The 14,617-nt window shown below is 29.5% G+C and overlaps 1 protein-coding gene across 2 annotated transcripts in view; it reads left to right on the top strand.

Annotated features, from left to right (window-relative positions):
• LOC129956865 (uncharacterized) overlaps positions 1 to 14,617 on the top strand; it is a 42,266-nt gene that overhangs the window by 3,942 nt on the left and 23,707 nt on the right. The gene's annotated exons all lie outside the window — the stretch shown is intronic.

Here is a 14,617-nt window from a genome sequence, read left to right as displayed (position 1 = left end):
TTTCACCATGCGCGTCGCAATATATAAGCTATGCACCAGCCTATAAACATTACTATGTTAACAAATAAAATCTGTAACATAACGGGAGAAAGTAGGTTTAAAAATATTTAATTTTTAGGTATATGTAAATCTATTACAAAAACAGATTGATCCCCCCCCAATGTCAAAACTCCCCAGCTTCCCGATTAGTAGAGAAGGGAAAAGAGAGATATACAAGCACTTTTGTATAAATAGCTTTTCCGTTTTAAGTTTTATTTGCGTCCGCTGGTGAAAAGCATTGCAAGTAGAATGTCTCTACTGATTATAGTACCTTTATTTTCCCTCTTGCACAATTTTTATCTTTTTTTCTTCTCTTTAATCTTTTAACACAGACAAGCTCTCAACTAGTGATATCTGAAATTATATTTGAAGAAGTATCTTTGAGGTTATCAGTCTTTGTTATGTTAAGAAAGAAAGGAGAAAAAGAGAAAAAAAAACCTTGAGTTGGTTAAGTCTCTTCAACGATCTCCATTTTTTCTAGCAGCATGATTTTCGATTTATTATCTGTCTTCGAGGCGACTGCAAACTTCGCTCGGAAATTTTTGTGAGGAGCACAGGCTGCTTATTGGAATTTTTAAACTATTTCCTGTGATAAAAAGGGAAAAATATTCAGACAATTTAATCAACTTTCGGTGCATTTTTTCCTAACATAAATTACGTAAATCCCAGCATATGAATGTAGGAAATATGGAACAAAATAATTAAAAGCATTAGTTGTTAAAATTTCTTTATACAAGAAAACCTAATTGCTTCAAAACAATATATTATGAATATTCTAACACTTTTTAAATATTGAAAAAAATTGCATGTTCTTGTATTCCGTTTAAGGGGACGGTAAACTATTAGGCTTTTTTTTTTTTTTTTTTGCGAATTATTTATTTAGTTATGAAATTTTTTAGGCATATGTATTTAAAATATAAATACGTCAAATTTCTTTTCAAAACAAAATATTTTTAAAAAAAATTAAAGAGATGTATATTTTAATTTCAAAATATTCCGGACGGCTCAATTGTTTCTATTATTTTTTCCTTTTTATACAATATAAATTAATTTGGAATAAAACTGCGTGTAATTTTGTAATTCCAATTAAATGCTAATTTTTTATAAATATTTTTATGCACACTTAATGAATTTTTATAGGAATTTTATGTTTTTCTGAACTAAAATTGACTTTTAACTATCTAAAAAAATTCGAAATATAAAATGCATATCCTATTTTCTTTTTAATGTTTAACCAAAATCTATCTTATCAATTCTATTTAATTTCTTGAAAAATTAAGACACCTGGAAAATTTTAAACATTTAAATCTAATTATAATATTATTTTGAGGAAAGTAATTAAAATGGTTTTTTTTTTTTTTCTCTAGATCTTGAAATATTCATTTTATTGAACAATATATCTTGTAACACTATTTTAAATATAAACATGTAATTTTTTTTCTTTTCCTCGCCAAAATATAAGTTTTTTGTCCTTTTTTTTTTTTTTTTTTTCCCTCATTTCAAAGTATTTTAATTTTTTTTCCTTGCCTATCATAATAATGTGTAAATTAAAAAAAAAGAAAAAAAGGGAATATAAAATCAATAAGAATTTTTTTGAAACGCATTTAATAGGCAGTGACTTTTTTTATCAATATCTTTTGCTTGAACGAAAAGGTTCAAATAGATTTTTGGCTTTAGCCTTCATATTATCACAAATGAACAATTATTTATAATAAATATACTATAACTGATTTAGTACTTTAATAACACAGGATGTAAAATTTGTAAACATTTCATTGTTAGGTTCAAATAAAATTTAAAAAAAAAAGACGAAAATAAGGCGAAAACGGCCAAAATAGAGGAGCCTTATTTTCTTCCCTCAAATCTGGTAGATTCCAGTGCAACTATGTATGCTTTGGAAAAGTCTTCTTGTTTTGTCGAATCCGGAGTATTCAAAGAGAAAATATTGCAGTCGTCAAAAAATTCAATAGTGCAATTCCATACTTTAGAACCTCCATGTTTTAGACATCTTTATAATAAATGTCTGCGAAAACCACTAAAAAAACGCAAGGATAAAATTTGATATGTGCCTAAAATTATAGATTCTTATCCAAGTTTTGGCAAAATCCGATGCCGGGAAGTATGTCTATGTTCATGTGAGGACTGATTGAAAAACAATAAAATGTGGTGTATAGTTTTATTACCAGAATTTTAAAATTGTGACTATTGTATGTTCGACGAAGAAGCGGGAATCAAATATGACATTTAAAGTTCATTCCTGCATTCGATTTCTGTCTCAAGTCCTTTTCTTTTATTCAGTTGAAATGTATACCATTATTTATTTATGAGTTAAAATAGAAACTCAACAGAATTCTTGTTTATAGGATCTTACTGATTTAATTTCAATAAAAAGAAAATGCTTACTAGGCATCAATAGTATATTTAACTAGACAGGGTAGATTTAACGTGACATTATTTAAAATTTATTCTTTCTATATGTCATGAATCCATTTTTGACTCAAACTTTCATATCGGTTGATTTTATTTGATAGTACTATCGTTTTTTATATTCGTAATCATCGATTGTTTTTGATAAAATGTTCAGTAATATTATTGCAAGATCAAAAAAATGTAAATGGACTTCATTTTTATTTTATGGCATTTACATTTAAATTTCTTGTGCCGAAATTTTCGAAACATGCCAATATTGTAAAACATATTTCATCAAGTTTTATGTTCTTTTTGTTTCACTTCCTTATTTGCGTAGATTTGTTGTTTTCTTGATTGTTCCATTCATTCTTTTCTATTGTTTCGTAAGATCTGATGTTCTATGTCTACTTTTCCTCAAATTAATCAGTTCCATCATCGTGATAGTATTGTTTCTCAAATTTCTTCCGAGGTATTTCCTGTTTTGCTAAATGAATACCATATACTACGGGGAAAGTATTATCTAGATCGAAACTTTTTTCTATCATGGTTTACCTGGATAAGATTTTTGTTGTGATGTTTAGTAAATTTTTGTTTTAAATAGCTTTCATCTAACTAGGAAACAATGTAGAAAAAATATATACAGTGGCTCAAAAAATTGAGAGTACACCTTACGTTTACTTGATAAATGCGACTTTCAATATAAATAACACATTAACGGAAAGTGGAAACTTGTTTTTATTTTTACACATAACAAATGGTTTAATTTAGAGTAAAAATAAAGAAAAATCAACGGAAAATCTCTAAATTGAAAAATTTCAGAAGCATTTTAAATAAACATACGCAGAATTTTGCCTCAAAAAATTGAGAATACACCAATGAAAATTTTGCAATATCATGCATAGAAACAAAGTGTCACTATTAAATTGCATGTCTTTTGGCTCTTATAATGGTCTCTAAACGTCATGGTACCGATTCGACCAATTTTTGGTGGTATCTGAAGATATTTTACCCATTCTTCTTGCACCACTTGTTTTAAATGGGTTTTGTTTCTAATTTTGTATTTTTGAACCACTTTTTCGAGTATCCCCCATGAATATTCAATGGCATTGATGTCAGGGTACTGTGGTGGTGTGTGTAACTGTTGTTTACAATGAAAAAGACATCATATTTTGACGTTACGTGCATTCTGTTTGGGGTCGTTGTCCTGCTGGAAAATGGAATTTCCATCTAAACCAAAATTTTTAACATTTTCCTTTAGATTGCTGCTACCATATGGTTCATCCAACTTGTTGCAGAAACTTTTCAAATCATAGGCAGAAGTGTAAGTGCTGAAACTGTGCTAAATGCCATTAAACAAGCTGGATATAAAAGTAGCATTGTTAGAGAGAAACCGTTCACCAGCTTGCAAATTCAGAAAAAGCATTTGAAGTTTCCAAAAACTCATCAATTGAAGACCAATAACCTTTGGAAGAAATCTATATTTAGTAATGAAAGAAACCTCAACATTTTCGGCAGTGACAACCATCTTACTGTATGGAGAAAGACTAATACTGCTTTGTATCCAAAAAATTTACGTCCTACAATTAAACATGATGGTGACTCCGTGATGATTTGAGGTTACATGGCTTCATCCAGGGTAGGAAATTTAATTTTTATAGATGGCATTATAAATGATACGGTTTACTTGGATATACTTCGCAGCAATCTAAAGGAAAGTGCTAATAATTTGGGTTTAGATGGAAATTTTATTTTCCAGTAAGACAACGACCCCAAACAGAATACACGCAACTTCAAAATATGGTGTCTTTTTCATTGTAAATAGCAGTTACACACAGTACCCCGACATCAATGCCATTGAATATTTGTGGGCCATACCCAAAAAAGGGGTTCAAAAACAAAAAAAATTAGAAGCAAAACCCATTTAAAACAAGTGGTGCAAGAAGAATGGGGTAAAATATCTTCAAATACCACCAAAAATGGGTCAAATCGGTACCATGACGTTTAGAGGCCATTATAAGAGCCAAAAGATAAGCAATTCAATAGTGACACTTTATTTCTATGCGTGATATTGCAAAAATTTCATTGGTGTATTCTCAATTTTTTGAGGCAAAATTCTGCGTATGTTTATTTAAAATGCTTCTGAAAATTTTCAATTTAGAAATTTTTCGTTGATTTTTCTTTATTTTTACTCTAAATTAAACCATTTGTTATGTGTAAAAATAAAATCATGATTGCACTTCCCGGTAATGTGTTATTTATATTGAAAGTCGCATTTATCAAGTAAACGTAAGGTGTACTCTCAAATTTTTTGAGCCACTGTATATCATTTCAATGCTTTCTTGGAACATAAAACTCATCAGATGCCATGATTAATTCTGATTTGCCTGATTCGTTTATTTTGCCTCTGTACGTATAAGATAATGTATAAGAACAGCAAGGATGCAATACGTTTTTAATCTTTGCATTTCGCTGCAGACGACTTTTATCTATCATATTTCACTAACTAGGTTTAGTTGACTCGATAAATTGAGTGTTGTAAATTTTTGATTCAGGCAATTAAATATCATCTAAAATTTTAAATTGCTTTTTTTTTATTTATTTTATTGATCTCCACATAAATTCATTTTATAAGATCATCCTTCGTTAAAACAAAATACGAATGGTTATGTATCAAAGGATATTTTTAAAGAAATTCCGTCAAAATAAATCGAAATATTCTAAATTCCTTAATATAATTTCTACTGTTAAAAATATAATTTCTTAAAGATTGCTTATCGTTGATGTATTGCATACTTTACGTTCTATTGCATACTTTAGCAAGGAAACTTCTCTAATTTTATTAGATATGATTGTCTTTTATGAACACGAATTTTCACATGAAACATCGAAAATATCAAAAGCTTGCAAACTGTACTTTTCATTCTAGTACTCGGATGGCTCTTTGAATTGAGTAAATGAAAAAATAATTTAATATGCATGCTGCTTCAACAATTTATAAGTACGTTTGTTTCAATATAGCAAGTGGATAGACCGATGATAATTAAACAATGTAAATCGTATCTTTTTATATGTATGTCGCTTTATAAATTATTAATAATTTAATACCGGAAATATCGTTATATTCTAAGTTATATTCAATTATTGTCTAAAACCTCTGGCGAAGTGAAATGTGAAAGTTAAAAACATTTTTTAATTTTGAGTTGCAAGCAATAAGAAATCAGATTCCATCACCCTTGCCGATTTGTATTTGTTTCTAAACATGTAGAAATAATGGACACATTTACCATTTGTGAAACGGAGATCAAAATTCTATTCTTGGACTCATCGTCTTTGTTTTGTGTACTTTTTTTTCCCCCTCACCTTTACTAGACCTACTGCATGAATTTAATTCTTGTCGTGATCGTGACCATTTTATTCTTCCCATTTCTGAATTTTACTACTGTAGTATTTTTAAGTAACTTCCTGGGCATTATATTCATTCATAAAATCTTCAACCTACGATTTAAGAATTGTGTGCATCCGGTCATCGTTGTTGGATGTTAATAATTGATAGAATGCAATAAAAATATAGAGATAATAAACCTGGTCGCATTTCTGCTTTTAGATTTATGAAAATACTTCTAATTTATATGCGTTTTTTGGGGGGAGAGTAGCAGTTGTACCTATCTCACGACTCATATTTTCATAATGTTGCTATTGTAAATTTTTACATATGAATTGAAAATTCCGGTAATATTACGGAGATGTGATTTTTTGATAAAGCTGTGGTGATATAAATTTCATTTCGAAGTTACATTTGTTATTGTTCTTTATTTTATATGAATTTTATTTGTCCTTCTATAAGTTGGCCTCGCAACAGGTTTTAATTGACTTATGATTAATGCAGTTCGTAGTAACCTGGGCATTTGTTGTGCATAAGCTCAGTTTATAAAATTTTTTAATTATTCAACATTACTAGCCGCTTTTGATTATGGATTTAAAAAAATAAATAAATGGTTAATATGGAAAAGTTAAGTCATTGCTATTACCCATCTGGTAACGGTTAAATCTATTTTAGCGCTTGATAAACTTTCTGTCGGTGCTTTTTCTTGGTTTCTTTTACATCTGGTTTCGTCTGTCTGAATGGAATGTCAACAATCTTCAAAGCATTTCTTATATTTTACAGCTCTAGTAATTAGCAAAAGCATTGAATTGAATACGGCTGTAAAAATTTTCGGTGAAGCAGTCAGTAAATTTTATATAGCGATGCGTTTATATTTGAGTGTTGTCGTTCGGCACTAAATAATAGGAGCGATTTCTGTGTCACTTACATCAGCGTATTATATACGGATTTTACCAGAACGAACACGGTATATATCATATAATTTTGAACTCTCAATAGGTGCCGTGGGCAAAATATGTACTCTACCTGCCTGCCGCCTCTCCCTCTTTTCTCCTCTCTTCTCGTTTTTTTTTTTTTTTTTTTTTTATCTACTAATATATATATATATATATAATATATATGTGTGTATAACATCGGTTTTAGATGGATTAAGTTTGGAGCCCGTGATTTCCGCAAGGTCCAGCTTTTGCCACCTCGCTCTATAAATTAATGTGATATGAAAAAATTGTAAAATTTTGCTATAAATAAGACGATGAGATTTTCCTTTCCATCTAGTATTCTTTCTGTTATTCGAGTAGTTTAGGTGGAATTTTCGATTGTATCTCACGATTTTCGCGACCTACCGTAATTACCTTACTACTGCGGCATTGAATATATTATACAGGTTTAGTTTAGTTATATTAACACCCCGTTTGTTTTTTTTTTTTTTTTTTTTTTTTTTAAGCAACACTAGGGTTGTTTTGGGACGAACCTCGTAATTTTCAACCGTGGTCAGATGACGGACGGCACTTTACCTAGCACTCCCCTCTCCAAACTTCCACGCCATAACAACGGGAGGACGTTTGACCCCGACGGATTTAACATGCGCCAGACCCCCTTGCGCGTCGGTTCTTCGGTGAAATCGGGTCTCGAACCTGAAACCCTCCGGTTCCTTTGCCGAGACCTTATCATCAGGCCACGGCGGCTTTAAATATTATACAGGAATTCCACTGTAATAATTCCCCAATAGTTAATCTAAACTGGTAGAGATAGCCATATATTTCTAGGGGTCTTTTTTTAAAGAAAAAGAATGCGCTAAATTATGTATATTACATGCTATACTATCCACCTTTGGCGACCATTTATTTAGTCCAGATTATTTTTTTGAATTCTTAGATATTAATGTGGAATGTATATTTTTTAAATTTCACCTTGTTGTTTGATAAGACCGAAAAACATTAATTTAATTGAATAAGTAACTATGAAATCAAAGCCGAAGTGATAATTCGGCGTCGAAATGAATGTCCAAAGAAGACATTTTTTTCGACTTGATTTTTAACATTGGCAAATACTCGCAAATAAATGTTTTGATGGATGAGTTTTAATTTTATAACACTAAAAAATGTTACAAATTGTGTTTTATATTAAGAAATTATTAAAAATAAAGAAAACATTGTAGAAATGAAAGTGATACCATTAAAAGGATCTTTTTAAGATGATAAATAATGTTTGTGAAATAATAATTTTTGAATATATGATTATCAGTTTTCATTGGTCATAGCGATTACCCGTCTAAAAATGGTTTAGCTTATTTTCGCATCCAATTAAACTTTTGACAATGAACTATTCAACTGCTATTTCTTGATTTCTTTCATGTCTTCTTTCCTTTCAATGAATAATTTTTGATGAGCTTTATACAGAGCATTTCTAACGATATTTTACCGCTTCATTAATTAGCGGTGCGTTACATTTAGTGCAGATATAGTAACATTCGGTGAAGTAGTTTGAAATGTTCGCATAGTGATTTGTTTACATTTGACTATTACAATAAGAGCGATTTTTCTATCGCGTACATTAGCGTTTCATATATTTAGATTGTTTGAGTTAATTAATGTACTGTTGAAAATATTAAGATACCTAAATTCCCTTTAATTTGGTGCAAATGGGAACTGACTTTTATTTTTCTTAGTATGGGAAAGGGGCCAACAATATTTTAAGGAGGGAAAATATTTTATTAACCCTTTCTAGGGCCGTGGGAAGTATGATAAATTTGGTGGGAAGCAATCTTTTTATGAAATTATGTAGGTTGGTATCAGTTCTGACAAATTTTTTTAGAAAGACAGAAACAGATGCTTCAGTTCTTTATCTCAGACAAAATGATGTGTCTCGATTTGATACTTAATTATTAATTTACCAAATTAAATTTATCTAATAAGCTAAATGAATCCCTTTTCTTATTCTAATTTCAAGCCTAAAAAGTATTTAAACACAATATGACTAGAAAAAAATGGCCTTTTAAAGGGGTTAAAGTGTTAAGTAGGACGACGTTAAACAAACAATGTGCTGAAAAGGCGAAGATTTCAAGTTTTAAAAGGAACCAGTGGGCGTGGTCTCCCCCAAACTTTCTCGCATACTCGCAAATAAAGGCGTTATCCCAGAAAATGCTTTACATGGCGTTGGCGCACAATAATTAAGAAATATTAACCTTTGTCGTGAATTTAACATTTTTTACTGAATAGCTCGTTTGATCTTGCCGAGGTGGGCTTTTTCCCACGATTAATCCTTAACATGCGGTTAATGGTATCCAAATATCAAATGAAAGACAGACCGACAGATGGTCACCCCTTTGTCGTATTTGGCCAAACTTTGACAGTGTTTATGCTATAGACGTTTCATCTATGTTACGAATTTTATCTACCTTTTCACTTGGATTTTATTTATTTATTTTTTTAATTTTTGTCACAGGCAAATAGACATTTCCAAAAATGTGTGTTTCGAATTCAGGGATATCTGAAACGTGGAGATTCATCAAAATATCGCTTTTGAATTTTTAACGACTACAATGCTTTCTCTATAATACGTATACGAGAAAACAAAAAATGGCTCGTTGTCAAATAATAGGATCCGATTGGTGCATCGCACTAGTGGAAGTATCCGATTAGAAAAAATACTGCATTTTTAACTCGGTAACATATTAAACAAAATTCGCTCTTCTGTGATCAAAACTGCCCGAGTTGCCTGTCTGAATTTTGTTATTTTAGATCAATCTTTGAGCACCTTAACCAATCAATGGATTTCATTGATTTCCTAATCTTCCTTGAGGAAGTCATTGAAATGTTTCAAAATACTGATATTTTGAACTTCTCACTCAAATTTGACCATAGAGAAATGAAACTTTTTTTATTTAAATTATCAGTATGCCAGGAATATTTTATTAATATGACGAATGGAACCAGAAGACTTGATCAAAATTTATATTTCATAATACATTTTTTTTTTTTTTTGTTTGTTTCAATTTGTATAAAATTTTCAGTTCATTTAAGCCATTTTTCCAGCGGGAACTATGTGCCCATTCCTAACGATTTAAAAATTAGCTAATGGACCATAATCATGGTTGATATTATATATGTATACAGCATTGTATAAAGATAGCAATTCAATTCATTCCAAAAGTACCAAAGGTATTTTTGTACGAGCTCCCATTATAGTCTAAATGTAGCATCTAAATAGCGATCTAAAAAAATATGAAATATATAGATCCGAAATACAAGCTAAATTCTTTATATTAATGATGATCTGTACCTTATTCAGTCTTCTCAATATAGATTGTGAGATAGTGGTTGTCAATTTGAAGCTAGACAAAAATAGGCAACTGCCTAGTGTTGCCAGCCTGAAAGGGCGTCTCGAGCAAATTGGTTTTTTAAAAAAATATTTTCGTAATAAACAAGTTTCCAAAAAATCACAATTTTGTGAGAGTTAAAAATAGCAGGATAAAATTAGTAATTAATCAAGTATAATTGGTCAGGTTCCTATATGTTTCATTACCTTCATTTCGTTATTAGAATATTTATAAATATCTAAATGCTGCTGCAATAATGTGTACAAATATGGATGAGTCATCTAGAATCGTTATATGCATTAATAAAGTTAAAAAAAAAAAAAAAAAAAAAAAAAACTGAAATAAGCCATGTTAAAAAATAGGCCTAATGTGAAATTAAATTGATGATCTTATTAAAAGAGGGTCTCATAATGTGCATTGCGTGAATCTGCAAAATAAATACATCCGTCATTCATTCCATATTTTTAAACCTTTATTCATTCAGATGAGCCGCTAATATTTATTTATATTAATAGTCTCCTTCGCTTCAATTGACGTCAGAAAGTTGTCTGGTTTCGAAATACTTTTTTTTTAGTATGCGGAACGGCAAATAGAAAGTGTCTGTTGTATAATTCATTATTTTCTAAAAGTAATAAAGGCATAAAAAATATGAATAAAATATAAAATTTAATTAAAACCTAAATTTTAATAAGAAAACAAAATTAAAACTAGTAAGGTTGTTCTTCCCTCTACTTCTTCATATATTTGCAAAATATAGAGCTTTTTTTTTTTTTTTTTTTTTTTTTAAATCGAGTATATACTTTAAATTTCTTCCTATGACTGATTGGTCCCAAAATGTTTGGTAGATTCAAATTTCAATTAACTAGCTGGCTGCAGTTCTGAGCGATCATTTTCACATATGCAAGCATCGGCAGAAAATTAGATGGATTTAGTCTGACACATACCAATAATTCTGCAGATATAACCACATACAAATTTCATCTCTCTCTCAACAATCGTAAGTGTGTGTCCCAATTATTGCGATGCGGACGAACATAGATAAGCTTTCGATGATGTCCAAATTTGATTCAGAATTATTTCATATTCCAAATTGTTGTTCATCAACATAAAAGCAACATACTTCTATAGTTCCATTCCTTTAGCCGATTCTCTTTTTATAACCGACCTCACAGATGTAAGCAGATGTAGTTTGTAATAATATAAACTGTATGAATTGAAATCTTTTGCTTGAAGTTTTTAACCACCACCTCGAAGTTAATCGAACCTTTTAACAGCTCATTCTTTATTCTAAGCCACTTTCGGATCTCCCCGAAGGCCAACACACACTTTTGGAATTATGTTTGTGAACAAGATGAATCAAAAACGCTTTGAATTATACGGATTAAATTTAATATGTAATCTTTACACCAAATTTACGGATTTCTAGCAAATTGTGAGCTGAAATCAACATTTGACTATTTAAGTACGAGTGAATACGGTAGCCACAAAACGTAAAGAACCAGATTGATTGTTTAATACGCAGTTTTTGCATTTTAAGTTTAGATTGTTGTAAAATTTTGAACCAAATCATTTAAGTGGTTGACTCACTGTCTGTATGAAATTTTGCATGATTGTAAATGCGATACGAAAAAACATAATGATTTAGAAAAATGAAATTGAGCATTCAGTTCACGTCAAAAGTGTTGATTTTTTTTCCTCAATCCCACCCACCCCTAAAAAAAAACTCGCGTCGCATTACCATGCTTTATTTAGCATTCAGAGGTTCGGTACTTGTGCGACAGATGGTATATGGTACTAACGTTTATCATCGAAAGAATTTTTTTGACAGTTCATTCTTCCGTCATAAGTGTTCGTTTAAGAAAACTCGCATTTTTTTTTTTTTAATACTAACATTTAGTAGATTATTTTTGATTCATCGTCATGTAAGGACGCTGAGGTAAAAAACATTGCGTCATTGTTAATGAAACTATTGCATCAGGAATATTTTTAAGTTTAATACCAAAATTTTATATTTGTTTTCCAAGCCAAACCGGTTATTGCGAATTTTCTTAATTTCCTATGAGTTCATCAAATTGCGAAACCTTAAATGATTTTGTAGAAACTTGAAGTTTAATAATTTCTATAACTTCGATGAAAGAGGAATATTAACAAAAATCTGAAATGCTCAGCTTTCTTTATCTATTATCTTCTCACAAATGAATTATACAAAAACAAAAAAGAAAAAAAAACTTTTTAAAATTCCTAAAAACCTTTAAATGGTAATTGACCTTGCATGAAAAATGTATTTGATTATTAAAACTGAAACAAATGTTTTGACTAAATCCATCAACAAGAATTGTCTGTCTATCCGTGTTTATACTAATATTCAAGGAGATAATTAGATGAAATTCGGCATGTAGTTCCGTCACTAGAAATGAAATTATGGCCCAAAAGTATTGATTGATTGTCAGTCGGTCTGTTCGCATGTGTTGTCATTATTAAAAAATGTAACATGCTTGATAGATGAAATTCAGTATGTTGTTTTGACTTGAAATTAAAGATTATTTCAATTGTTCGAAGGGAAACCAAAAAGCGTATTTAACTCTTTACGAAGCTCAACGTAAAACACTTTATAATATTGATATCAAAAAGAAAACCCTGCTACTAGTTAATAAACAAAATCTTCAAGAAATAAGTTTGATGGTCGACATTTTATGAGAGAAAAACTGACTCTCATGTATTGGAATTTCAAAAAAAAAAAAAAAAAAAAAAAATGTATAAATATAAAATTGGAGAAGATAAATGTGCGTGCTTGTGCGTCCAGAGAATATGACCTATATGCTTACCAAACTGCAAGTTTCTAATTTTTATTTTGATATATTTTCGAAATTTTAACTTAGATCTTTAGTTCAATTACCAATTCCTGTTTTTATTATTATTATTATTAGATTTCGTTTATCCAAATCTGCTTGTTTTTATTTTAACCTCCTATTTTGGCAACAAAATGATCCACCAATATTAATCATAATGCTTCATTTAATTTCTTAAATCTTGGCATAATGAAAATTTAACATTCCTTAAAACTTGTCTTTATAAACATATGAAAATAGTTATTATTGTATTTTACATTTGTGTTTTGAAGTTATTCTATGAAATAGTTTGAAAAGTGTAATATATTACATGTTTATAAATTTTCTGTAAAAAAATAATAAATAAAAACTCATTTTCCACTGTTAAAATAGAACCATATACAAATTCTTTTATTAAATAGCCGTAACAGAAAATCTTTCATTTTCATAATTACATGTTTCGTCTATCTATAGCTTTTTCTTTCCATGGAACATAGTGCGCCATCTAGCGATAAATGCCAAATCAAATCATCGCTATTGACTTAGTGCTGCCCACAAAATTTAACTACTTAAACTTCTTCAAACATATCAAGCTTCAGTAAACATAACTGCACCATAGAGATGGGCCAATTTTTGGAAGTTAAATAGGATAAAGGGGACAAATGAATCTTTTTGTGTCCGATCGCCATTTATCTTCGCTAAACCACGGCATGGCCGTCGAAGTTCCATGTATTCAGTTTTTCAAAATTTTCTATTTTTATCAGAAAAAGTTTCTGCATATTGAATAAAGTTTCTATATCGAATGAAAGTTTTTGGATAAAAGTGTTATACATACATACTGCAAATAAAAATTACCTTGGATTAAGGAAGAATATGAATTTTAAAAAAAGGCCTAACTGATAGTTTCTGCAATGCAAATTCATGGAAGACCACAAGAGTGTTAATGAGAAAGCATTAAAAGGATGTCATCTGAATGAGTAATATGTTTTTTCTTCGCTTTTGGTCTCCGAAACCTTTTTCTAACTTGGAGCGGAATGTTTACTTTAAAATGAGTTAAGCTTTAAAGAGTTAACATGGTCTTTAAACGGAAACTTTTAATAATGGAAAAGAAGTTCAGCTTAATAAGACTTAGAAAGCGGGATCAAAATAATGAAGTGGCAAAAAAAGAATGAAATTTCTTTAAGTAGGGAATCAACAAATTTGGAAAAAAATTATTATTTATACAATTTTTGAAATAATATTTTTTTATACTATAAAGTCTTCTTCATTCTTAAAAAGATTCGATTTGAGTGAATATTTTTAATAAAAAATGTTGAAAATTTTGCAATATCTTGCATTGCAAATAATATATCGAATTTTTTTTATGAATCTTCAAGTTTCACTATAATTTAAAATATTTTTTTGTTTGTTTGTGCATAAATAGATTTAAAAATATTTTTTTGTTTGTTTGTGCATAAATAGATTTAAAAATATTTTTTTAATATATAACTTTCATAGCAATTTAAATTATAACATCAATTTCTTATCTTTAAAACTTGTTTTGTTTTTGTGTTTTTAATTCGAAATGTTTTACCTCTTTAATTAATTAAATTGCATTTTTGGATATACTATTGCTCATTTTTTACTCACTCACAATCCTGA

Source organism: Argiope bruennichi, chromosome 2 (assembly GCF_947563725.1).
Source record: "Argiope bruennichi chromosome 2, qqArgBrue1.1, whole genome shotgun sequence".
NCBI classification, from domain to species: Eukaryota; Metazoa; Arthropoda; class Arachnida; order Araneae; family Araneidae; genus Argiope; species Argiope bruennichi.
Note: the sequence above shows the minus strand (reverse complement) of the source record. Positions and strands in the feature narration are given on the sequence as shown.